The 27845-nt window shown below is 40.6% G+C and overlaps 1 long non-coding RNA gene across 1 annotated transcript in view; it reads right to left on the bottom strand.

Annotated features, from left to right (window-relative positions):
* The window catches only part of LOC125890318 (uncharacterized), a 155509-nt gene extending 129169 nt beyond the window's left edge, over positions 1–26340 (bottom strand). Inside the window, exon 1 of the long non-coding RNA XR_007449541.1 lies at positions 26238–26340. This is a non-coding gene — a long non-coding RNA (uncharacterized LOC125890318). The remainder of the gene's footprint in view (positions 1–26237) is intronic.
* Positions 26341–27845: the final 1505 nt, after the last annotated feature.

Here is a 27845-nt window from a genome sequence, read left to right as displayed (position 1 = left end):
ACATGTCTCAAGGATAATTGCTTTCTCACTATTACAATAAAACATAAAAATAAATATCTTTAAAAAAATCATTAAAAGACATTCAATTGTGAAGGTTGCTGGCTCAAAAGTTGTTTCGCACACAGCACTAAAACAAAGTGTGGAGGTAGTTCTGGCTATGTGAGACTAGTTTCACGTTGCGACTGGGATTTTTAAAACAGTAACACGCATGTGAGACAGGCGGGTAATGACAGGCCCACAGTCTACATGCTGTGAGCCAAACTACTTGTGTGGTAAAAAGACTACATGACGCTGGACCACACACACTAGCAGACGAAGGAGAATGACCCAGGGGAGGAACAATGAAACCACATACAACAAACAGTAAAGTGAGAAACCGCCGAGTCAGCAGTCTGTAAGACATAAGGATCATAAGTGTAGCAGTGAGAGTTTGACATAGGGAACTTTATACTTGCACTCAACTCTATGCATTTAAAGTACACAGGCACACATTGCTATTCTGTAAAATGTCTTTATTCCTAAAGCACTGATGTAGAAAGTAGGATGGGAAAAAGTATGAATGTGTTGCACATCAAACGTCAAATTAAGTGCTAGCTGTAAATTTGGTCAGATGCTCATGAAATTTTTAGTGGGATGCACCAGTGCTCATCTGGAGCCCAGTAATTGAGCCATTGTATCACATACAATGTCTCAATGGAGTTTACTGTCTGACATCGGCAGCGGTTCCTGACCGAGCCTGAACTCTCTAAAAAGACAAAGAAAACTCCCCAAAAGCCTGAGCACATAATGAAAATGTGAAGAAACCTTAGGAGAGGCAATTCAAAGACAGATACCCCTTCGTGGGGGTGCAATAGGATATGTGGCTAGGAAAACCAATATTGATATACAGAGAAGTCAGACAGTATGAGGACTGTAATATGTTTTTCATTGTTTAGTCTCTTCCCAAGCACATTGGATTTGAAATGAAAAACTGGCTGTGAGTTTAAAGTGCTGACTTTCAACTCTAAAGGTGTTGGAGACTGTTCATTTCTATACTGGGGGAGAAATGAGGGACCAATTGCTGCTTCTATACCAAGACCGTTATACAGCATAGTAGGCTGAGCAATACGGAGAAAATCAAATATCATGATATTTTTTTTACCAAATACCTCAATATTGATATTACAATGATACTGTGGAGTTGACTATTTGTGCTTTTACCAAATATTTACAGAATGAGATTTTTGATAAACAATGAATCAAGCAATGTATTCATCACATGAAGTCATAAGATTCAGTTCCAATAAAATGTAATCCTGCCTGTTCCTTCAGTTTGTGCATTAAAAAAAGAAAAAAATCATCAGTAATGTGGATATAATGACTAAATGGGTCGAGGCAAATAAGAGAACAGCTAGAACAGTCTGGTAAGTTTTAGAAAATTTACATCACTTAAAGCAACACTTACCTTTCTGGAAATTTTACACTTTTCTTTGTTTAGGTTAAAATGCTATTAATAAGCTGATGGCACACCAAAATGTAAGTGAATTCCACCAGAAATAAAAACTCATAATTGAACCATTCTCATATGGTTCTAAGAAAACTCTGACCAATCATTGCATTCGGGCTGAATGCAATGATTGGTCGAGTGTCCTGTCTGTCTTCCCCACATGGAGGCCTCTGACTGACATAACCGCTTGTGTGACATCGATGATGATGTTGGTAACTCGATGCTGCAAGAGCCAAAACTCAGGTCAACATCTGCTCTGCTTTCGAACGATGGCGGAGACTGATGCAGCTTCATCCTGAGCTAAAAAGGGACGAGATGGTCGCAGAGTTTTTCCTGGACAGGTATTTTTAGTTTGCCTCTAATGTAACATAGGCTATAACGTTATATATGACAACACAGCATCCTAACTGCTAACGGTTAGCCTACTGTAGCCTAACTTTGCCTGAGCCTCTGTATTATCTTCCTTGTTTGTTGCCAGTCACCAGTACTATGTAACATTAGCGTTTATGTTATATTATAAAACTCAACAGTCATCACTGACCCCGGATAAGTTTCAAAACTCCAGGGTTGTGTTTGACTGTGTAGGACAGGTAACGTTTTGTTTAGTTTGCTTCTAATACAACATATAACATTATATGACAACACAGAATCCAGTTGCTAATGGCTAAGGTTAGCCTACTGCAGTGTAGGCTCTGAAACATTAACGTTATCTTCCTTGTGTGTTTTCAGTTACTAGTAACGTTAATGTTACCATCTAACGTTAGCACTGTAACCTTATTCTAAAACTCATCAGTCATCACTGATGGTTGAGTTTTAAAACTCCAGGGTTGCATTTGACTGTTTTGGTTCTAACATTACATTGCTCTCCTCTTCCGTGTATCTAACGTTATCTTGCCAACAGCTACATCTATCATAGATGTAATGAGGACGTAATGGAGGAGGGGGGAGTAGGCCTTTAGAGGGAAGTGGAGTTGCAGGAGGAGGAGGATGGGACTTTGGAGGGAGGCAGGAGTTGCTGTGTGAAATGCAAGAAAGGTAAGAGTAGCTTTAACTGTAATGCAGCTTTTGAAACCAGGAAAAGACAACACTTACGATAATAAGATATCCAAAACCTGCAATGATACCTAATCTCAAGTCACACAGTTTATCCTCATATAATGGTTTGTGTATCTAACAAATTAGCACCCCACAAATGACATTACATACTTTGCGTAAAGTCATGTACTTAACCTAAAGTTAAATAGGTTATGCTTAGGCTAGTGAAGTTATGCAGGTTAGGTTTAGGAAAAGAAACATGGTGACTACATACCTTAAAATTTAAAGTTCGCTCGGTGTCACACAATTCTAAACACTGGTCTCCTTGGGGAAAGTCCTGTGTTGTTTGACCCATCCACCATCCCAAGCTGCCTCCCTACACAAACCTTCAGTCTTTATACTACTTCCTTCTTGACTCTCACCAATGCTTTGTTCATGTGATCACAGCCTTCACGATTATGTGGGCTGTACACAAATGACTGGATCGGGATTCTGTGGGTTATATACCAATTGTGCTGCATTACTTTTCAGAAGTATACATATGAACACTGCATAAGAACAGCCTGTATCACAATATCAATATAATAAGCCCCATTTTCCACCAAACACTTTCAGCATGGTACCTTGGGAACCAAAAGCAACCCTTCAGACATGGTACCTAGACCCTAGCGTTTCCACTGCAAACAGTATTCTTTCATGTGGGTGGGTTTGTTGTCACTCACTGCTCTGTTCAGCACTCACTGTATTTCCTCCTTTATCAGTCTGCATCCCGTTTATTATCCACAGAAGGGGGTTGCACACCAACATATTCAGAATAAAATAGAACAGGCTACAGTGAGAGTCTCTCTCCATGGAATATTTAAAAAATAGCAGGTTTGCCTGGAAGTATGTCTGTAGTCCCTCAAAGGCAAGCTCAGGGGTTTAGTGTTGCTGTAACCTACAGGACACTTAAGGCTCCACGGTGCTTATTTTTCATACATTTACTGACATTACAAGTAAACATTCCATCTTAAAAGTTTCCGGCAGTCAGTCCAGTGAATTATTTTTCTCAGACTCCAGCTGCTGCAAGAGGCATCAAAACATTCTTTCATTTTATAGTTATAGTTTACGAATATATGTAAACCTTCCACGGTATGAACAGTGGTTACATGAGCCTCTAAACCAGCCACAACTCAGCCCTGAGCAGAGTGACAGTCCGCTACTAACCATTCAACAGACTGCAGTGTTCACAGCTCCACCTTTAAGTACCAGATCTGTGTCCTAGGTACAAGAGAAGAGGGATTAACAAAAATAGAGATGAAAAGGAACGGTACCAGTTAGGGATGCACCGAATATTCTGTAACCGAATATATTCGGCCGAATATTGCAAAAAAACACACATTCAGTATTCGGTGGAATAAGTTAAAAGCAAGGCCGAATAATAGCGGTGCGGTTTTGATAATGCAATCAAACAGCGTGCCGTGACGAGCGGATTGAAATGTGGGCAGTGTGGCGATCCGTCCGTCACAGCAATCACATTTGCGATTAAAAATAGTTTTGAGCGAGCAAAATAGGCTTAAATCATTCAGCACGCTGTGTGAGCAGCTGACAGATTTCAACCAGCAGCAGAAACGAAAGGCGAATCCCACCGATTGTGGGTTGAACGGGGGTCACAGACAGTAATGTATTCCTGTCAAATACGGCGGCCATTGGCTTACCGGTGAGGAGAAGTCGGCTCCAATAATATCCTTTTCTTGGCGTGTGGACTGCCCAGAAGTACCTGAACAGCCGAGCCAGCCGAACACAGGTATGTGACGTGTCAGAGGAGAAACGAGCCGTTCACGGCCCACAAACCTCAGCGCACTTTAGGGACTGTTCTTTACTTATTTATTTATTTTATTTTGATCCCCCCTATGTTCATCACTGATTGATGCTGTTTTTGAAGTATGAATAAGTCAATAAGTAATTTATTCCATTGAAATATCATTGATGTAGCCTATAATAGAAAAGTGATTTATCTTTTTATAAATGACAAAAGGCACATCTGCCTCATTTTTGCTGTGATATTGTGATACTACTCAGAACCATGATATTTTCATTGGTATCGTACAGTACAGTGGGATCCAATTTTGGTACCGTGACAACACTAATCTGGAGGGGGTTCATCTGCAAAAACTAATGAAAAACTAAACAACGATATTCGGTACTCGGTACTCGGTATTCGGCCAGGCGTTTAATATTATTCAGCTTCGGCTTCGGCCACAAATTTTCATTTCGGTGCATCCCTGGTTCCAGTGGTACCATCCACAACTTTTCACAGTGGAAAAGGAGAAAAAGCAAACTGAACTGAAGTGTGCTGTATCGTACCGCTCGGTAGAAATGGGGCTATAGTAATATATTGCTCAGCCTACAGCATAGCATTCCACACAAAGCAAGCAATGGCTGTTTTTACTGATAAATGGCAGTATATTTGTCCTTCTCTAGGTTGAAATATGGGAACAAAGACCATAACAGCCCAGTGACTAGATAACTTGCATAATCAGGTATAACATGAGTTAGGGTTGATGAGTCAATGAAGGAGACATCATTTGTTGAACACTTGAGATTACGTCTGCATCAAACACCCTTTAAATGTTGCCAGTCTACACTGAGTGAAGGCAACAAGCAACGATGCACAGGTTTCCTCAGTCTGGTAAGGCGCTAATCTGTACATCCAGGGCTCAAAATGTGGTCAACTTGACACACACTTTGGTGATAAAGTTTGGATAAGGTCATATTGACAAGAGGGAGAGAAGTCATTACTGGACAAATACACAACAGTTACATCTCGTACGGCTGCCAAAGAGATGTCGCTTGATAGTTTTCCTCATATTTCATAGCTCTTTAGCGGTGAATTTAGATAATCAAAATGGCAGACAGCCAGCTTGTCAAAAGCTTGTCTTGGAGCAGCCCGCCTCTTGCCTTGGCATTTTTATTCATAAGCATTCCCACTAAGTGCTTTTTGTTGTATGACAAGGCTAAGCTGAGGCCCATTTTCACCCTGCTGGGAGAGCAGTTACTGGAATCAAAGCTAGATCACAGTTGTCACAATGCCATTTCACTGTGTATTACCATAGCATGCCACCAGCTCCAAACAATCACCACTCTGTCAATGATAGGGGACAGCAGAAGGCTCAGAATCAACACAATGAAGTGATCCATCTATTCAAGTGGAACAATGGAGAACGTGGCCCGCCAGGTATGTTTTTATTTGCCTCAAAATTTCAGAAAATCATGAAAGGGATTCATGTATTGTGTGTAAACATGTGAGGTGTCTGGTGGGATGGGATGATTCCACATTTTACCCCATTCAAATCAACATATTTATACTATCTGATGCGCTACAGCCGAATCCTTTCACTCAATAGTCTAAGAGCGTCTGTTCTACCCGTAATACATTTCATTATCACAGAAAATCCACCAGGGATATGAGTTTATATTATTACAAGCAAGCTGTGCACATCTGATTGTTGCTGCCATTATGACTGTGCAAAGAATCCAATCATTTCTGATACGTCCGATGTCTGCTGTAATAGAAAGAGCGGAGACATATTGCTTTGAATACAACCTCCCACTCTGGATGCGGCTGTTATAACCTGCGCTTCAGTAATTGTTGGTTATATCACAGACTAAATGATCTGCTTCATGTAGATTCAGCCCCACCCATGTATTGTTGTCACTCATTATGAAAATAAAATTGAGCACTTGTCTCTTGTGCATCGGCGTGTATTGGGACCCAACAATAAACCTCAGAGAATATGTCTTGCTGGATTATTAAAGTCTGGTTCTGTCTATATTGATTGTTCCTGATGCCCTTGAGGGAGTCAGGCTGTTTAGTGGTGTGACGGGCACAGTGAGTCATAAACACAACGACAGGATGTCAATGAGCCATAAACACTTCTATAAAAACTATCTCTCCCTGATGCTGCCGAAATTTGTTTCACATCGCATTAACATGGAGGTGAATTGACGATGTGCATGTCTTTCCCATCATCCCATTTGGCTAAAATAAGAACTGTACTGTATCTAAAACAGATTAGATTGAAAATAGAGCAAACTTTATCAATGTGTTGCCACTCAACACACAAACCATACAACAGAAAATAAGTGGAGGACCACCATCCAAGCACAAATGTGCTGTGGAACAACAAATATGAATACATAACCTATAAAAGACAAAGCAGATCACTACAACAGAACCTCAGATTGAGCAAATTTGTCAACTCATATAATATTTATAATGACAGGAAGTAGATACCACACTACACGCCCAAACTGAGCCAGCCTGTTAATGTTAAAAGAGGACAGTAAGTTTCCTGTGACACAAAGCGTACTCCAGCAGTACAGTTGAGAGGCCAGATGCCACAGCACCTGAGAAAACGGTTGGGGGCTGAATTGAAGTGAGAGCAACACTTGAGTTAAAATCATCAAAGTTAAGCAGCCATCAGTCCCTGCAGAGCTAACACCTCAGCAGCTTGCACCAGTTGCGCCACCTTTTCAATCTCCTTTCTTCATTCCTGCAGCTGTTTTTGTGTGATCTTGGGACTAGCAAACCAAGCTCAGTGTAAATTACGTGTAACTTTGTCAATCTGTAATATAAACAAAGTTGTGAGTATAGGAACATAGACTTGTTACCACCAACTGCAGCGTCTGAGGTGACCATTAACTTAAACGGGCACTGTGTAGGAATTTCTCCCATCTAGTGTTGAGATCGTATACTGCATTCAAACGGATAGCGCACTCTAGCGCCTCACTGTTTAAAACATGTATTGCAACAATGGTAGCTGCTGTGTACCAAAAAGCTATGATAACACTGATGAAACCATGTCATCCGATACTTCATGAGGTATTCATTCAGGCTCCTACACAGACACGCGACGCTAGTTGACAAACACCCTCCTCACCATGCTGGCTGTGTTTACAATGTAGGACTGTTGGGGCGGATGTAAATCGAAACAAACCAATCACGTCTTGCCTTTTGACAACTGACAAGTGGCTCAACCTCACACACCTCATCCCTCTCCTCGCATTACTGCGCCGCTAACAGCACTAACAGCGGCTAACAGCTGTTACGGGTGCGGGTCGCTAACAGCTGTTAGCCGCTGTTAGCTGTGATTCTCCTTCAGCAACTCTCTCCACCTGGGAAAGGCTACCCCGATGTTGACCCTTGTTTTTTGAAATCGTCGGACATGTTGCCTTTTTGCCTCCACAGTGCTTATTTTTCATGCATTCACTGACATTACAAGTAAAATTTGTTTGTCTCAAAGAACAACTGAAATTGTTACACATAGTGCCTTTAAACCAACAACTCAAGAAAACAGATTTAATGAAAATGGGTCATTATGATCTTAATAAGTGTACCTAATGAACTGAAAAATGTAATTATAGGACTACATGTATTGTGGGTGTCACTTTTTCAATTCTAAATCGTAAATTGACTGAAATGAGCTTTCAAATTTGATTATCAAAAAAGCAGGATCTGCAAACAGCAGGATCTCCCAACTTGTTTTCCTCTCCACCCCGGCCTACTGATGACAAGTGTAGCTTACCGGTAGCCTGCAGCAGCACTTTTCACCACACCACAGCCATTGCTGAAGCTGGAGATGATGGAGAAGCAGCAAAATTGGACAATTATCCCGCCTTCTTGGAGCAAGGGGCAACCTCCAGGGCTGAAAAATGAAGCCAATGCAGAAATGTTAAAACACCTGCAGTTCCTCAAGTGGCCACTTGAGGCTGGCTCCAGAAGTTAGCCAGTATCTATAGACATCTGAGTTAAAACGTCCAACTTTGCTGCAGCATTAAAGATGTTTACAGCCTGGTGCCAAAAACGGTTTTGGTCTCTATAGCTAATTTCAATATTCATGACAACTGCACATGGATTCAATTCTTATAAAAGCCACTGTTTACATTTTATTAAGGCTTAAAGTTACGCATATTTAAGAGCATGGCCACTTGAGTGACAAGCTGTCTGTCAGTCAGACATACCAATCACCTCCCACAGCTCTAACCTCTTGTCCAATTATGGTCACTTCTGGCTGCAAAAAAACAAGATGGCGATGGCCTAAATGCCAAACACAAGCCCTGCATTCCAAATCGTATAATTCTACTATATGAGTATGCAGTGTAGTATGCAGTATGCATGCAGTATGCATACTACTGGGACACACTACATCCGCCATCACATCGCTCCCTGAACTCCGACCCTCTCACTCACTTCCGCCGCCGTCCGTAGCGCCACATTTGAATATTTTGTGTTGTTGTACTTCGGAGATGCAACAAATCTCCTCTCGTCGAGCTCGCCAGAGTCGTGCATACCGTCGGAGGTGCCAGAGAGCTCTATTGCTGTTATGTCGTAATGTATGTTGTTGTTTCTAATAAACTGACGTGTTCACGTAAACAGTTCCAAGCCTATTATTAGCGACCTGTCTATTGAACTAATTACCAGTAGGCATATTAACCCCCTTCACACATTAAATTGTTAAATATATTTACAGCTATGCAGCTGCTGGCACTATATTCTGTCTGCACGTGAAGCAGCCTTACATTCACATTACTTTTATTTGTAGTGTAACATACTTGCACATTCTTACTACATTACTTAATATGTGTTTGACTTTTACTATTTATATATTTACTAGTCTATACTGCTCATACCTGGCCCATAGTGTATTCATATTTAGTCATATTCATTCATTATTTATACCACACTTACACCACTGCCTATACTGGTAGAATCTTCTATATTGTAGTCATAGTTGAACCCTAACATTGATTATACTATAATGACAATAAAGTTGAATGTTGTATCTGTGTTCTTGCAAAACTGTATGATATGTGACAGTATATAATCAGATCATTGCAGTCCTATTATGTAGTGTCTTAGTATCTCAAATTAAATAAACCATGTATGAAAGGAAGTGTGGGCGTTGGTTGTACACGCAGCTCAGTAAGTGTGACGTAACTTCTGCTGCGCAAAGGATTGTGGGTCAGAATGGCCAAAGAAGCACGCTGACATGCATACTGTGAAATATGGCCGGATGTAGTAGAACATCCTGGTACTTTTGGCATACTGCATCTGACATACTAATTCTTTTTCTGGCATACTAAATAGTATGGTAGTATGGGTATTGGAACGCAGGGAAGGCTTCAGAATAGGAGTCCACAAACCACTGGGTGACATCACGGCAGCTAAATCCCTTATTTTATACAGTCTATGCCCTGAAGTCAGTGGTGTGGCATAGAATTAGGTCTCTTTCTGGTTTTGTCGGTCTAGTCTGGTGTACAAGCTTGATTTTATGCAAATCTGCTATATCGTAGGCAACTGGACTTGCTTGCGTTTCTTGAAGATGTTTGTTGTGTTGTTTGTTGTTTCTTGTTTCTTGGATGAGAGGCGAAACAGCGACAAATCTGCCGAACTAACATTTGTCATTATAACACATTCTGGCAAGTTAAAAAGTAGCCTACATCAGCAACCTGTGCTGACGCTGTCATGGTGCTAAATTTTTTAAATGAAATGTGACCCTATGGTCTTAGCGTGGTACAAATAGCTTTACCATGTAGGGTGTATTTTTAAAGAAGAATTTGAAAATGTAAATGACTGTTGTCAGGGCATAAAATATATGATCTGATCTTCATGAATCATGACTTGATAGTCTAACAATGGCATAAGTGTCATATGTATGTTTTCATAGATCAACAGTGAACATAAGTTCTGTAAGGAAACTAAAATTTATAAGAAAATTGCTTGGATCAAACACTGAGTTGCTTACTCAACACAAACGGGCATCTGAATATGTCTTTCACAATGTGCTTTGACAAACATGTTTTGGATCGGCATCTTCTTTCAGCACCTTTTGATTCATTCATTTCATTCATTTCCATTTCTATTACCTTGATATCTGAATCTACGCAGGGCCAGACATTTTGTCTCTTTTGGTCCTTGGGTGAAGCGATGGTTATAGAGTTGCACATCTCTTTTCATTATGTCATATTTTCTATTACAAGAGATGAACCCCTCTAAAATTCAGAAATTAAACATATCATTTACATGCCCTGGCACAGTTCAGCTAGTTGTGTTCATGGATATTCAGAGCAGCAGCATTAACAAAATAGGTTTGTACTTGTGCTTAGTACTGTTCGTACTTTGACTTCATTATGAAAACCCCACACATCTATAGATGTTATTTTTGTTTGTTTGTTTTGTGGATTTCAACCTCAGTTTTCTGCCATTTGGCAATCCCCCATTTCTTGTGCTGTGCAGTACCCATCAACGCTAACTGCACTGTTAGCCTGGAGAGGTGGTAGACAACTATGTGCTCCTGCATGACACATGATCTTGTCTGCTTCTTTACAGAACACCTGCCAGCCGTGAGTTTCACCAGTGGGGTGTAACTTGAAGTTTCACATCCATTCATGCGGAATCATTCAACCCAACTGTGCATGTGAAACTTTTTAAAGATTATTTTTGTGGGCTTTTTTTTGCCTTTATTAGTACAAATAATGGCGTGCACATCCCACCAGGTGAGCTACCAGGGTGCTCGGGTGCAGGTGTAACTTAATGTCACAGAGTTCAGCCAGACAACATTGTAACTAAATAGTTAAGCCACTCCTCGACTCTGTGTTGTGTTGGGTATATTGGTGCTGCTGTTTATTGTCTGAAAAACAGGACTTGATAAAAGATCATGTTATTTTAGCAATTCGAGCCACAACGTTGCCATATTCATACAAAGGGCATACTGATAGTAATGTGCTACATTTGTGTGCTGCCTGCCTTAGGCATATCTCCCATGACCTGGCAAAGTCCAACCCAGTCTCACTCAGAAGTCATAAAAATGCAGGGCTTGGGCATCAGACACTGACAAAAAAAAGTGGTCCTTTAACACTGGCATGCCACGTGGCCGGTCACTGTTCTAGTTTTATGGTGGTCAGTGGCATCAGGAGCAAACATGGCGGGACAAGAACGAAAGAGTGAAAGTCCAGATGGGGTAGGCAGGAGGGGTGGTGGATGAGTCCAACAAACATCGGCCTTCATCCAGGAGAGTGGTATTTGTGTCCCGTAAGATTATAAAGCCAAACCCTGTTCTTTTTTTCCTAACCTAACCACATACTTTTGTTGCCTAAATCCAACCTCATGTTTGTGTTGCCTATATCCACCCATCTGCTGGGTTTTTTTTTAAGGAAAAAAAAACGTCAATTTGTGGTGTATTTTGAAAGAAGACAATGCATGTAACAGGAAGAACTTGACATGGCGTCCCAGAATGTCAACAACCAAGGCACTCGTTGTACCTTGCACATCGTATCTGGACGTGGAAAGTCCATGACCAAACATCAATATGTGACAAGGTCAGAGTGACAATGTGTTGCAGAGTCTCAAGGCTACCAAATATGCTGGGTTGGGTATGCTGGAGCACATGACTAAGTAAGAGGTAACGTCTAGCAATGGTTTCAACAAATAACTCCAAACACACATCAGACAACAGAAAGCTAATTTTCCAGGTGCAACCCATAACTTGCTGGTGCAGGAAAAAATGCAGAGTATACAGTATTCTGGTCATGTTGCAGTTTTCACTCTTCATTTGAAATATGTTGGTTCTGGAAACAAGTGTTACATTGTGAATTGTTTCTGAAATGTGGTGTTGGTCTGTTTGAACTCCAACTACTGCTTTGAAGAAAAAAAAAATCAAGCTCTAACAAAAGCTCTGTGCCTCTATTAGTGTGGAAGCAGCCCTGTGGAAATCCATACACAAAGACGAATTAAAGATGTTAACGAGGACAACAATCTGGAAGAGAAAACACACGCACATGAACAAGAACAGAACAAACAGTGTGTCTTCATTTGTAATCACTGCGGAGTCAGAATTGGTGCCAAGCCTCATGCCGAGGGAGCTCCCATAAGGAGAAGGTCTTGGCAGACACAATATACTAGCAGAAGGTATCCCAGACCTCTGTCTTCATCTCACTCTCTCCCCCATCTCACTGTCTCGACCCACCTTTTTCTGTTTTAGAGACAACCAGACAAGAGACGAAAGACAATGTGTAATCTGCTCACCAGTGCGTTCAACTACTGGTGTGTCATGAATGAATATTGTGTGGGTGAAGATGGATTTCAGCTGAATAGTTTTTTTTAGAGTCAGACAGACAGAAGAGGTCAATTAAAATTCAGTGGAGACGCAACTGAGAACTTTACTTCAACATTTCTTTTAACACATCCTGTGTTCATGGGATTGTTTTCTTGCGGTTTAAATATGTGTTAATATTTAAAGGTATCCTATACAGGATTAATGGGTACTGTTTGTAAACACGCTCGCTAAACCCAGATTCACTCTCACTTGGTGTTGCATCTCACTATATTTGCAGTTTCTTGGCGCCATGTATCTCACGTTTGCTGCTTATAGTCTGGCACCTTGTCGCTACACTTTTGTAAAGCCCCAACCTCACCTAAGTGCTGTAGGGTGCACGCCCATAAATGCCCAAAACACAGAAAATAAGAGGATAATAAGAAAATACAGACAGAGGGCAGAGTCTCTGCAGATGCATACACCCCCACATACTTCAAGTAGGTCATAAGTAATGACTGAGAGCCATAACTTCTGCAAATGCATCCAGGACTGCTCCCGTGCAGTATGGGAATACACTGCCTTGAACTAGGTTTTTCAATGCCTCTGCATTGGCGACAGCTGTGGCCCGACGCTTTATGTTTTTGGACTGTCCATCCCTCCGTCTGATTCTCGTGAAAATGATATCTCGAGAACGCCTTAAGGGAATTTCGTCAAATTTGGCACAAACGTCCACTTGGACTCAAGAATGAACTGATTAGAATTTAGTTGTCACAGATCAAGGTCACCGTGGCCTCACAAAACATGGAGAACATCAAGAATTCATACGCTAATTATGACAAAATTTTACACAAATATCTAATAGGATAAAAAAATGAAGTGATGACACTTTATATCCAAAAAGGTCACAGGTTAGCTTTACTGTGACATCATAATGCTCTGCAAAAACACTTTTCCGGCTGTTATTCAACCTCATAACTCAGAAACAGAAGAGGAGACATTTGGTCAGGTACTGCACTGGTGACACTAATCTTGGGTGTCCACCTTGAAACTGTGCTGACACTATAGATCTTCTGTGCTGCTGCCACGTTTTCACAGACATGGATGTAAACTATAAGTGCAACTTGACTGGTTTGCGGGGGCATACAACCACAAGGCGGTAATTCTAGTTTTTAACAGTCCCTTTTCCCACCACAATGGCTGCATGTAAAAAGTGCTCCAACAACATTAAAGTGGAAACTGACAGAGACAAAAACTTTCGGTATGGCACCTTTGAAACCAAAAGTAACCCTTCAGACATGGTACCCAGAGCCTAGGTCCACTTAGTGTTTCCACCACAAACAGTACTCTTTCATGTGGGTGGGGTTGTTATCACTCACCGCTGTGTCCAGCACTCACTGTATTTCCTCATCACCACTGACAAAGAGAGAAGTGTGCATCTCTAGGTTTGCACGCCAACATTTTCAGAACAAAAAGAACAGGCTGCAGTGAGTCTCTCTCAGTGGGATATTTAAAAATAGTGGGTTTGTGCATTTAGCTCTTTTGAGGCAATCACAGGGGTTTACTTTTACCAGAGCCCACAGGAACAATGCTCCACAATGCTTTTTTTTTTCTCCTTGTGAGGATTAGGACAAATGCAGTTCACATAATCTGGTCAAAATTAATTTTAGTTTTTAGACGCTTGAAGATCCACTCATTACTACAAGTGTAATTCATCCAAGAGAGACAATAAAAACTGGTATGGTTGAAGCTGTCATACTGAAATTTAAGGTGTGTAAATCTTGCCACGGTATGAACAGTGGTTACATAAGTCTTAAAACCAGCCACAACTCACCCCCGGGACAGAGTGACCGTACGCTATTGACCAATCAGTAGTAGTGCAGTGTTCACAGTTCCACCTTTTAGTACCAGATCTGTGTGCTAGGTACCCCAACAGAGGGGGGACCAAAAATGCGGTCCATAATGTGTCCATTGCTCAGTGTGATCACTGCTTTTGATAACGTATAAAACAGAAGACAAACAAGCAGACAGTCCATAATTGTAATAATAATGACACAACATCTTGAAAGGCCAACCTAGCTCCATTTTATAGGAACACTACCTCAACATTCAGCTGTCAATCGAACAGCATTATAACTACCAGAAGGCATATTTATTTAATTTCTCAAAAGGCTGGACAGATAAGTAGTTCATCCTATGTCTGTGAAACTTAACAGTAAGGTTAATAAACAATTTCCTGCCTCCAAGTGAAAACGGCCAGTAGCACGTACAGCATAATATTGGAATTCAACACCTATTATTTATTCACCCAACATGGCTGTGAGGGGTTTAATCTATTTATTTTCCCACTAAATCCGACTGTAGAGGTGACTCTTTATTGTGGGCTAAAATTTGAAAAAATGCTGCACTTTTGTTGATGCTACTGTATTATTATTATTATTGTATCTGCAATGTTGCATTGTACTATATGGTTTGCATAATAATAAGGGGATTTACAGTAGGAGCAGAGGCAGGACATATATCCTAACTTTCTACTGGGATTACAAACAAACAAACAAACAAAAAAAAAGTGCCTTGTTTGCCAGTGAGCTCATTGGACCTCACGATTGTTAACAATAATTTCAACAGACACCCTATATATGGTAATAAGATTACATGCATTTAACAGAATTAAAGTGATTTGCAGCTGCATCAGTTAACAGCTACTGTGTCACTGAAACGCTGCTAAGCTGTAATCACCTCATTTATGTCAATTAAGCTATTTTGCACAACCCGATACACACAGGTAAGTTATTTATAAGGAAATAAATGATGACAATACTGTACAAATGGCTGACCTGACTGCTGAAAGCTGTATTCATGAATGGAAAAATGGATATTAGATGAGAAGAAAAAGGGATAGATAACTATAGATAGATAAATATGATAGATTCCCTTTTTTCTTACTGTGTTACTATGTTTGTGTACATAGATGTTCTACAGTCTGAGTGAGACTGGTGTGTGTGTGTGCATGTGTGTGTGTGTGTGTGATTAACAACGATAGTCATGTGGTGGGAGAAATTTGTTTTCCCCACGCGAGCGTTGCACTTGCTCTGAGTGGAGGGAAAACAATTCCTCTTTAATGGATCCCTATAATGTTCCAGTCACAGTCATTAGGGACTCCAACAGGCACCATATTTAGAGGAAATCTCCAAGTAATTAAAGGAATCGTTTCCCATTGTGAGAAGGGGGCTGGCTATAATGGGAAGTTCTATTAGTCTGTCATGGTGAAGCCAAATGGCTGACCACCATACTATCATTAGAAACTCTGTCTGTTTGTGTCTGTGTGTCGGCTAATCGTGTAATTAAATGGACTATGATTCATCACAGACAAGTAATAGGAATAACCCTTTTCTCCCTCCTTCTCCTCATTATCGGTCTCTGTCCTTTTGTGTTTTTAATTCAGCTGAGTTTAGCTTCTGTCTCTATTTGATTTACGTACTGACTGTCGTTCTTTAAAGCTCACTGTTGCTCACCGCGGCATTGTTATTCCTCATTTCTTCCTCCATCCGTTTCCATTTTAGTCCATGACTCCTTGTTTCCCTCACCCCTCTTTCGTTCCATCTGTCACTTTGCATCTCCCCCTTTCACCTCTTGTCCCTTCTTCTATGCTCCCTCCATCGTTATCCTAATGCTTTCATCTTCCCTCCTCTGCCTACATTCATTCAATTTGTCTTTTTACTCCAGTGCTGTCAGCATTTTCTCTTTCCCTGTCGCTCCAGCTCCCATTGCCCCCTCTCCGTTTTCAGTCCCTCTCTCCTCATTATTATCTCAGAGCAACGCTCCTCTACCGTATTTGCTAAGCGTGGTGTTTTCATACTCTGATAGCATATGGTGAACTATCTTTACCATCCAGAAGTCCTCAGTATTTGTGTCGCCCTGTCAGTCCTGTAACATCTAAGCAGATGGTTTCTTATTATGAACTGCTGATGAAGGTGTTCTTGCCTGAACAAAGGCTACAAGTGTGTTAGATAGTTTAACTCTTCTCACTTGACATGATGAAGAGGAACTTTATTACTTTACTTTTAACTGCAGACTTTCTGTAGTTTACAGCGCTGCAGTAACAATATGATACGATACGATACGATACAATATCATTTACTTTACTGTCCACATAGGGAAATTTGTCTTGGATTCAGGAGCTGCACAAGTATTGCTGCCTTGCAGTGATAGTCGAGAAGAAATGAAAAGCAAAGCCATAAAAGAAAACATAAAAACATACTACACACGACAGTATTTCACATCAGCTACTGTGACTAACCTGCAACTTAAAAAAAATCAGGTTAGGAGCCAATAAAAGCTCAGAGAAAGTTTTTTTTTTTTCTGTCAACATCACATAAGCAGCTATCCATTTTCACATTTAACACTGCATTTCTAATTTTACAGCTCAGACTTTGGCTTATCATTTTCATTTCTAAAAAAGTATGGCTGGGCAATATAGGGAAAATCAAATATCACAATATTTTTTGACCAAATACCTAAATATTAATATTGTAGGGTTGGTGCTTTCTCAAAATATTTACACAATGAGAATATTGATAAATATTAATCAGTAATATGCACAGAAAAAGAGTGGAAGAATGGACATTGCACTGTTTGCTGTGATCACTTGACTAGTACAAAATAAAATGGCGGTTGAGTTGTTAAAGTGACTGCCACACGTCAGTGGGGCGGTAAAGACTGTCACGCTCAGTTCTGAAAACGTCCTTTTGGCCAATTTAGTATCTTTTTTCCTAACAAACAGAAAAATCTAGGCACCATGCACCCAGGGACATGCAGACAGACTCCAGGTGGTGTTGAAGCACCTGCCCTTTTGCCCTCTGACTAGATAACTGCCCTTTCTTGCATGACACTCTTTCTAATTTAATATCTTAGTTTCTAAATTTGGCCCATGCCATTTATTCTCCATTAAAAACCTGTTGTAACGCCTGACAACTGCATTTGACTTTTCATTTTGCCAGACCGCAAGTGCCCTTGCCCTTCCTTTATCAATATTCCTTGCCACCACAGCTAACACATTTAAATCAAGGGCCCTGCAGAGCAGCATCATGTCTCCCTGTGACCTGCCCTCTTGGACAATCAGGTGACAACAGTATTTGCCCTAAGCCTCAGTATTGTTTGTTACTATTGAGAGATTAAACTACTATTAATACATCTTAATATAGCCAGCCTTATTTAGGCACCCACCATTAAGCTTAACAACAAGTAGGCTAGTCTGGTGTAAAACCACACCGTCACCCTCAAACTCTCTGACTGGTTCTGGCTCACCAGCTGCCCGGTGCAAGCTGAGACAGATGCTGAATTGCTTTTTCACTTCCACATCTTTAAAAACCAAAACTCAACTCAAAATAATGTTTTAGATCTCCGACGCCGCAGCTCTGATAATTATTTAAGCAAATCTGAAATCCGGTTTGGTGCTGCACGTGCCTTGTGCCAAGAGCACAGAGAAGGAGAGGAGGAGCGCGAAGCTGCAGCTGCTGCAGGCGTCTGTTCTCTGGGATTCTTTATGGATATTTAAAACTTATTTATAGGATAATTTTACATATTAGTCCGTGACTATTTAATGAAATCACTGCGTCTTTCTTGTTAACACAAACTTTACTGTTTACAAATTCTTGTGCAGTGGATTGAATTTTTTGAATTTCTGAACCAACAGGAAATAAAGCTTTTAGCTGGATCACAGGTTAAATTAAAGGGTTCCTATGGGAGAGTAACAACAAGAGAAAATATAAAATCAGCCTTGCATGTACAGCCTGAAGAAGACAACCATGTTTGTAGGAAGCTGAATTTAATGTAAATGAACCCAACTACAGCCCCCAAAGCCTCTTTTCTCTCCAGCACTCTGTTAACTTCATATTGAAGAACTTTGAGGTAGAAATCGTCCTCTGTGTGTCAGTGTGTCAGAGCAGCTTCTTCTCTGTACACCTAGGACCATTTAAACTTCGCTGCAGACAACACGACAAGTTCATCTACAGGAGAATAAACATTTAAAAGCAGTTCAGAATGCTTGAGAGTGTTACTGCATTTTATTCTGTGATATTTTTATCTTGATTTGTCACCTGCCACCTGAATTTTGTTTTCCTTTGCATAAAAAATACATTTTCACCATAAAGTAATGCAGAAAAATTCACCAGAATGCAGAAAATGAAGTGTTTGAGGCCCTAAATTTCCTGAAGGAGGACCACCAGCAAGCCTCACTTGAAATATATGATAATATATATCAAGTGTATATATAAAGGGGGGGTGGGGGGGGGGGGGGTATATATGATAAATATGTAAGTAGGCCAAATGTGGCACTGTAGATGACTATATTTTTTAAAATGAATAATGACAAACATGCCCCCCCTTTCTTTTTTGCTTGAGCACCTGCTCCCAACTGAGTGCACTGTTGTGTGTGTCTCTCATTCACTGAACTAAAACCTTGTTAACTCATCTTAAAACACCCTGCATTTAAAGTCGACAGAAACGAAAGAAAACTCACCAAAACCATCTCAGTCAGCTTTATTCGTCATCTAGCTGGTTAGCCCGCTTTTCTAATAATCACCAACCCTTAATTCACAAAGTAAGATATGAAATTATGCGGATCTGCATGATGTTTATACCCGCAGTCTGTCTCTGCCTGTCAACTGCCCACTGAGCAGCTCCTCTCGTTCGTCTTGTTGGAGGCAAAGACAAAGAAAAGAACAGCTAGAACAGCATGGTAAGTTTAGAAAATGACATCACTTCACTGTAATGTGGCCTTTAGAAGGAAAATACGACACTAATAATATCAATATCATTGTATCTAGTCTTCTATCACAATTTCGATATAATTTCAATATGTTGCTCAGCACTTTAAAAAAGCAAACACTAGAAAACCATCAGGACTAAATTTTCAGCAGATCAATGGGTTTCTTAGAGGATCCTTGTCAGTGTGATCCCCCAGAGAGTTTGGTATCATCTCACAGTCATCTTGTAAGATCTGTCTGAACAGATGGCCTCTCCTCATGATACTCTGATGACAGCACAGTAATCTGACTCAACAGAGAAAAGGCTGTCGGATTAACAACTAACTCCATTCAAGTGGAATACCAACACAGGTGCTCAGCGCTGAGCCGGAATGTCCTGCCCATTACAGTCCCTGCCTAAAATAAAGGATTTGTCTCAAGCCTCTGTGCTGTACCATGGAAACAGTTTGGCCTACATCATTACACTCCACGTCATCTCTTAGTTTTTCATGAAAAACCACAAATCAGTTTTCTGATAAACTAAAGGTACCAATGTAGGAGTTTTGATATAGCGTTAGTGGCCGGGAACGATGTAGTCCACATATGCAAACATACATCATTGGGCTGCAATGGCTGGATGGTTGGCCAGCTGACAAATTGCTTGCCATGGTTGTTATGAGAACCCTGGGCAGAGGTGACTGGGTCGCAGTATCCGTGACGACTGTGGTTGAGAGTTACACTGAGGGGCCAGATGGGGCAGCAGTAGGGGGTGAGAGCTGCCATCCTCAGTACTTCATCACAGCAAACCAGAACAGAGAGATAATGCCTGTGTGAAAATGATGACCCGACTAAAACACCTTTTCAAGCAAATTCAACACGACATATTGTGGACGCAATATGAGATATGCTTTTTTAAACATAATACATATGATATACAACGTGTGGACATAGTAAGCCATCCAGCACAAAAGCCCTGCAATAAATAGCACATTTCTGGCTTATAATGGTCAATTTATGCTGATATTGTGCCATCAACTAGCTGAGAGAGGTGAGATAGAAAAATAGTACCTTGAAAAAGGGCTAAAAGATTCATCACATTCAAATCAATAACATGGTATAATAAGGCACAATTTTAAAGCACAAAAGTGGCAATTTTCATTTCTTTTTTATGCTACAATCTAACCAACCAGAGCGTTGGAAACACCTGTTCCTGTTGGCCTCACATGCACACACACGGCCTTACACTCCATGCAACATATGCAAATAAGAGTGGCTGAAGAAAACAATTTGTATAAAGCCACGCCACATGCAAGCTTTGATGCTCATACTGTTGAAAATGGCCAAGGCCAGGTTCCAATGTAATCCACATGTCATGTTGTTATATGTTATGTATGTACGTATATATATATATATATATATATATATATATGTGTGTGTGTGTGTGTACATACACACACATACTACGGGCAATGTTCGAGCCAGTTTGACTTGTTTGTGGTTTCACTCATCCTGAGGTCCGCTAGGTTCATTAAGAGCCTTGCCTAAGGGTCCAGACTTGATATGTGTTACTCACCTTGATCATGAATCAAACCAAAGATCTTTGGTGCCAAAGTCAGCAGCCTTAACTACTGAGCTACCCAGCTGTGCAGATGTACAGGAACATCTGCACTGAGTATGGGCTGGAATTCCCAAGGTCACAATTGAAGACACCTCCTAAGCTGGTTGAGAATGACCAAGCTAAGATCCTGTGGGACTTCCAGATCCAGACTGACAGACTGGTGATGGCTAACCAAGCGGACATCGTGTTGATGGACAAACAACAGAGGGCAGTGGTGATAGATGTAGCAGTTCGGAGCAACAGGAACATTAGGAAGAAGGAACACAGGAGGCTCGAAAAATACCAAGGGCTGATAGAGGAGCTTGAAAAGATGTTGGGAGTAAAGGCAACAGTGGTGCCAGTGGTAATCGGAGCACTGGGAGCTGTGACCCCCAAACTGGGAGAGTGGCAGCAGATTCCAGGTACAACATCTAAGAACAGATACTGCACAGAACCATCAAACTGTAAGGCCTTTGGTAAAGGACCAGCGCTTGAGGAAGACACACCACCTGCCATATATTGCATTGTTGTAAGAGTAGCATAATGTGAGCGCAATGGGTGTGACGTTGAGTGAGCAAGAGAGAAAGAGATAGAGACTAGTGATGTGCTCAGCGCTGACAGGTTTCGGCGATCCGAGCAGAGAATAAATTAGCAGTAACGCTCTTAAGTGGTAGTGAATGCACAGTGTAGGTTTTAGTTGTCTGTGAATAAATGCTGCAGCTCATTAAGACCAAGTTAAGTTCCTGCGTCGTGCTTCCTAATTGCTGGGTAAAGTGAAGGTGGTTAACCCGGAAGTGAGCATCAACGTCGCGAACATGTTTATAATGAGGCTTTGAGTCACCTAAATAGTTTAGAGTGGTAGAGCCAGGGTCAGCGTGGACTTTAGTTTGTGTAATTTCTTACGATACTGTTACTAACAGGAGGTCAATCAATGATAATACAGCTAAGGAATAAGATAGAGGAAGATAAGGAACTTTAAAAAAGCAGTACTAAGTCATGACGGCAACACTGGTCTCTTAAGCCCCACCTTGAAGCGAACAGACTTTTTTTTTGTTTTGTTTTGTGTCAAGAATATTTTTCTTCAATTTTAGCAGGTATACCCAGTGCATATTCACAGCATGTATCAAACTTAAAGCGTATATATGAAGAGGAACAAAGCATGAAATCCAAATACAGTCCTCCTTCTTCCTCTAACCCCAAATAACAGCCAGAATATCATCAATAGGACAGTTCTCCAGCTCCTGAATAGTACAACAAATGACAGATGAGCTGAAAGTCAAACTCAATATTAAAAGTGTGGGGGAAAGATGCCTCTGCAAAAGGCAGGTTCAGAATAATGGAGTACTTTATCAGAGTACACACTGACAGAAAGCAACAAGAACAAGAAACAAACACAAAACCTTCAGTTTAATTGACAGCTCTGGAAGTGTTTCAGAAAGGTGCCGCAAACCTCCTGTAATTTTTTATCTGAGTTACAAATTGAGTACTGTATCTTTCCAAGATTAAGGCAGGACATAATGTCCCTCTGCCACGGGGCATGGGTGGGCGGGGCAGCATCCCTCCATCTGATTAGAACTGCCCATCTGGCCAGCAGAGAGGCAAAAGACAGAGTATGGTGTTGGATCGGAGTCAGCTATACATCATCCTTTCCTGTGGTGCCAAAGAGGGCGATGAGGGGGCTGGGTTGCAAGTCAAAGTTGAGGATGGAGGGTAAGGTTTGGAAAATGTCTTTCCAGTATTTGTCAAGGCTCGGACACGTCCAGTACATGTGAGTGAGAGAAGCCTAACCTCTTGAACATTTGTCACAACTAAAATTGCATCACTTCAGTTGCATTTGAAGCATGGGAAATTTTCTCAGCAATGATCACGCAAGTTAAAGTGAATAATTGATCTTCTCTGCTTCCATAAAACTGTCTGTTGAAGTACCCTTGAGCAATTCATTAGTTGCTCTTGTGGAGTAGCCAACTGACCAGTAAGGACTGGGATGCTTTTCAATGTTTGCAGTTTCACTGAAATAAAAGTACCCTTTGGAATTTTGTTTTGGAGAGGAGAAAACCACATAAACATAGGCATTATTTAGAGAGGTTACCAACTGGGGGCAAACAGCTACAGGGGATTGAACCCAGAGTCTCTGCAGTGGTGGATGATATCCACTCTTTTAGGAGTTCTGTCCATGCTGAAAAGCCAATTTGAAATGTATATACACATGAATAAAAGACAGAAAGCACCTGATACACAAAACATTTGATATTCTGCCCATTTCGTAATTGTACTAGGTTCTTAACAATGAGAAGGGGGGCTCTTTGTCACCATGGTAGCAAGCTATTTTCATTAGCGCAGGAGCTCAAGGCTAAATTTGTTATGTGGGTTGTATACTAACAAGTCTGAAGAAACCCTTGATCTATGGCAATGCCTTTGAGCTTTCCAAATGTCATAAATAACTAGTTTTCAAAGATTTTATTCTATTTTCTTTTCTCACATCCTACACCTGAGTGGGCTTTTTAGGCAGATACATTAACCATCCCTTAAAAAAAAATAATTCCACAGTAATCACACTCTGCATACATTATGCTTAAGGAGTGCGTAAAAGCCCTGGTAACATAACAAGCTGTGTTTATGTCTGTGTGTGACAGCATGTGAGTGCGGTGCTGTACTGGCCCAGTGTGTCCTCAGTAGGGCTGTCAGTCCCATTCATCTTTACCTGAGTGATGCCACCACGACTCCATCTGTCACCAGAAACCCAGGCCAGGAGATGAAAAATGAAAAAACGACTGAGAGTGAAGGGAGGAAAAAAATCAGGTGTGATATGACAGAAAGTGGAAATGAAGTAGCAGTGAGTGAAAAAAATAGCAGGATATAGACAGAAATACAAATATATAAAAACAGATGGAAATCATGAAAATAAAAAAAGTTGTGAACGTGATTTTGGAAAATGCCTACATATTAAAAGACAAAGATGGAAGAGACAAGAGAAGAAATGTAAACAGGCAAAAGCACAGACTACTCACAGAGTGAGGAATATTAAATTTTACTGCAGTAGCATCCATAGGTATGAGCTGTTATTGACTGATGCCTATAAAGTGTCTTTGAACCCTATCTTTTCTAAGGCAGAGAGACAGATTTCAAAGGATTTCATTTCAGATATCAAATCAGCGGTGAGTAAAGATCTCTGGATGCATTTGTGGGAAAAAAAGTGTTTTTTAAATTCCCCGTCTTGCTCTGTGTTGCTGACTTCTTTCTTTGTCCTCACATGAGTGAAGAACAACAAGCTCTTTGAAGCAGGGCGGTCTGCATCTGAGGTTCATGTAGGAGCATACCAGAGTTATGTGAGGTGTGACTGATTAATCTGCATATCTTTAAAGTCAAAGTGAGTATTCCTGTGCAGGATCAGTGTGATGCAATCACTGAGGATGAATCTTGCTCTTAAAAAAATAAATTTAAAAAAACAGACACTGTTAAAGTACAATATGTCATCACTTTGTGAAACTGCTCTATCATGTTGCCTCAAAGTATCTCCATAGAAGTTCACATGGTAATGTGACCTCACTAGTGATCCTGAGTGAGTCCTTTAGTTCTTAGGAGCTTTGCACACACAGGCCCAGATTTTCTGTACCGTCTAAATCCCGCCTGGGCTCCCCGTCTGTAGATCTTAGACAGAATCTCAAGGATCTGACTGTGAAGCTCAAAAGCTGAGCTTACTGATGTGAATCAGCACCATCTGGATAATGTGGGTCGCAACAATTTCAGGAGAGACAATGTTTCTCTATGCCGTCAATGTGGTCCAGCCAAATATATTTGACTGTATCAAGTGTTTTACTGTAAATCAGTAAGATATACTATATACTGCATGCTGTATGTACACAACACCATATCCTGCTCTTTCACAATGTACATAAAAAGAACACTTATGAGAAGGAGAATTGTAGCTAGGTTCGTCAAAAGTTTAGAAGAACCATCTATTTTCCACTCACATTCTTTCTCTGACACACACACACACACACACACACACACACACACACACACACACACTACTTAAGATGTCATTTGCTCACAAATGTTACCACCTTTGTGAAAGTAGAGGTCATGGTTGTTACTCAGTCTTTTTGGGAGCAGGAGAGGGTGAAATTGATTTGGCGGGGTTAATGACAGTAAAAGCTAAGAGGTAATTTACATCAACAGCTCTTTTCCATTTTCCCAGCAACAAAGACAATAATCAATAGGACAGGAAAAAGATACTACAGCTACTACTACTTATACTTAATCATAATAATATCTAATCTATATGTATTCTATACATGAACAAAAGCCATTCAAAGTATAATATGTTGTTATCCTTCCCTACCAAAAATGTAGCTGAGTGCAACTCTGTTAAAGTAAAAGAATAAAGAACAAAAACTCAACCTGAGTGGAATCCTGTCAATCACTGACCTATCGACCCAATAAGAACGTCACAGGGCCATAAAAATGACAACAATTATCAGAAACATGAAATAATTAGCTGAACAATCACGTCAATCATTCCTGAGTCTCCGTCTCCGAGCTGTAAACGGTGCCATTTTCTTGATGACACCACTTAGAAATAAAAAATGGTGTTGACCTTTCAGTTGCCTTTCTTTTTCTTTCATCTGTCCTTCTTTTTTCGGTCCTTGTTCTCTCAGAAACTTGCTGTGAATCTAACACAAGGTAAAAACTCGAAGATCAAAAGGAAGATAGAGTGCTGTTGGGGCTCTGACTCCCATGTGATGCCATCCCATGACAACTGGCATCAGTGATGGGTGGGCCACTATTTTAAACTCTTTTTTTGAGGCTATCTAACAGTTAATCGGGTCTCAACTGAGTCATTTTATTAACTTCTGTAATAAAGCAGCTATAAACAATATTTTTACAATGAAATTCAATCAAATAACTATGTGAAAACAACGTGTGACAGTGTGAAAGGAGGCGCTCAAAATGATACAGAAATTACCTCCTGAATCTGCAGCTTCCCCCAGCCTTACAGAGCTTTACGGCGAGTTTCATCTCATTGTTTAGCTGTTCAGCACAACTCTACTGTTCTGGTTCACTCTCACTGCTCCCACAGTGTTGTTTTTGGCTGCAGCAGGCAGCCGTTTCCAGCCAAAAAAGCTCTAAAAACACACTGTGTACTACCTGCTCAGCACCAAAACAGCAAAGGGACATAGCTCTTCTGAACGTAGTGCAGCACTTAGCAGCTAAAGAGCCAGATATTTCCCACAGGAGAAGAGACAAAAAAAATAAAAATAAAAATAACAGAGCTAAAGCAAAGTGAATATTGGACTTACATTCTTCAGGTGGCCAGAAACACGACTTGTGTTGAGTGAGGCTGTCAGGCTTCAAGTAATGCATTTGTGTCCACACCACTAGTGGTTCGGACCAATCAGCATCCTGTGAGGAGATATAGACAGATACAGGCATGGCTTAGGTGTGTGTGATGACATGGAGAGGCAACTGTTCGTTCAACACAGCAATGACAGCTCCTAAAGAGGTTCGTGTAGATGCTGCAATAGCACCAGTTATAACTAGAGAGAGCACATTTCATTTCATTCAGCACGGAGGGCTTTTCTCAATATATTTGTTGTAATCTCTCTGTAAAGCATGATACTTCTGCGTTGAATCGACGGTGTACCTACAGCATAGGCTGTGAGTGGACATAAAGCCTAAGCCTATACCCTATGCCATAGCCTGATGTGCACCTCCACAGAAATGTAACATGTCACGGCAGCACAGAGACAATAAAGCCCCCACAAAACTGTATTTTAAGTCCTGTGTGTGATCATGGCTTCATATGAGCAGAGGAAATCTCTGCTATTTGCTAAGCTAATTTGTACAATTTGTACAGTTTTTTTGTCGTTGTTTGTTGTTTTGCTTTGTTGGCTGTAATGGAACCGAATTTTTAATGTTACCTTTGTTAAGTGTTACTGTTGTCCCTCGTTTCATATGTTTGAGTAGAGGAAAAGTGCGCTAGCTGCTAGGCTAATTTATACAATGTAAAATGCCATAGGCTTGTGCTAAAAACATTATAATGTTGTATTTGTGGGGAAACTGTGTCCAGCAAAAGACAAATGCTTTGTCTGTGAATGCTGCGAGTTATAGTGAAGCCGATTTGTGTGCTTTGTTTGAAATTGTCGCTATTAAGCCATGTTTAATGTGTGTTTTGAATCAATTAAACTTTACAGCACTTCACAGAAACCCTACTGCCCACTAGTGTTTTAGAGGTGTAACTGCAGAGTGACACAGACACACCACCGCAAAAGTATAAAGGCTCACAACGGCGTAGGCAATGGTGTAGGCTCTGCATAGAGCTGACACACAAGTATTTAATCCCACTTAACACTGTTAAGTATGGCACTGTTGCCATAATTTAGCGCTGTTTATGGGGTTAGCATCGTTAGCTGCTAGCCACTGGCTCAGCCACCTTCATGTTGAGAACCATGTTCAGAAAACTCATACACTCCATTTCACATAAAACTCCTTTAACATCTACAAACCAAATTTCACTTTGTCTGTTCAGCTTCATTCAAAGAAAACTTAGACTGAAAGTCTTTTGAAGGACAAGAGAGATGAAGAATGGAGAGAGATGGCTATTACTGGTGATGAGCATACTAAAATATCAAAAAACTTTTTAAGAAATCAAAATCGCTGTTTAACCAAAGTCAGGTAATGTGACGTCTCTCAGAACAAACTCCTCAAGTGGTTGCATCATTAGTTTGCAGACCAGTTTGTAGTTCTTCTGCACACAATGTTCAAGTAGCTTTTTGCTGCAGATTTATTTCAAGGTAAATCAATAAAAAATGCAATAGCTGTGTAAGAACACAAAGTACTGGAGCTCGGTATGATATTCAGTCATGAGAATATTTTTTTTTTAATTAAGTATGAATAAAGTCAAGACC

Source organism: Epinephelus fuscoguttatus, linkage group LG6 (genome assembly GCF_011397635.1).
Source record: "Epinephelus fuscoguttatus linkage group LG6, E.fuscoguttatus.final_Chr_v1".
Lineage (NCBI taxonomy): Eukaryota > Metazoa > Chordata > Actinopteri > Perciformes > Serranidae > Epinephelus > Epinephelus fuscoguttatus.
The sequence above is the reverse complement of the archived record's forward strand: the minus strand, read 5'-3'. Positions and strand labels throughout refer to the sequence as shown.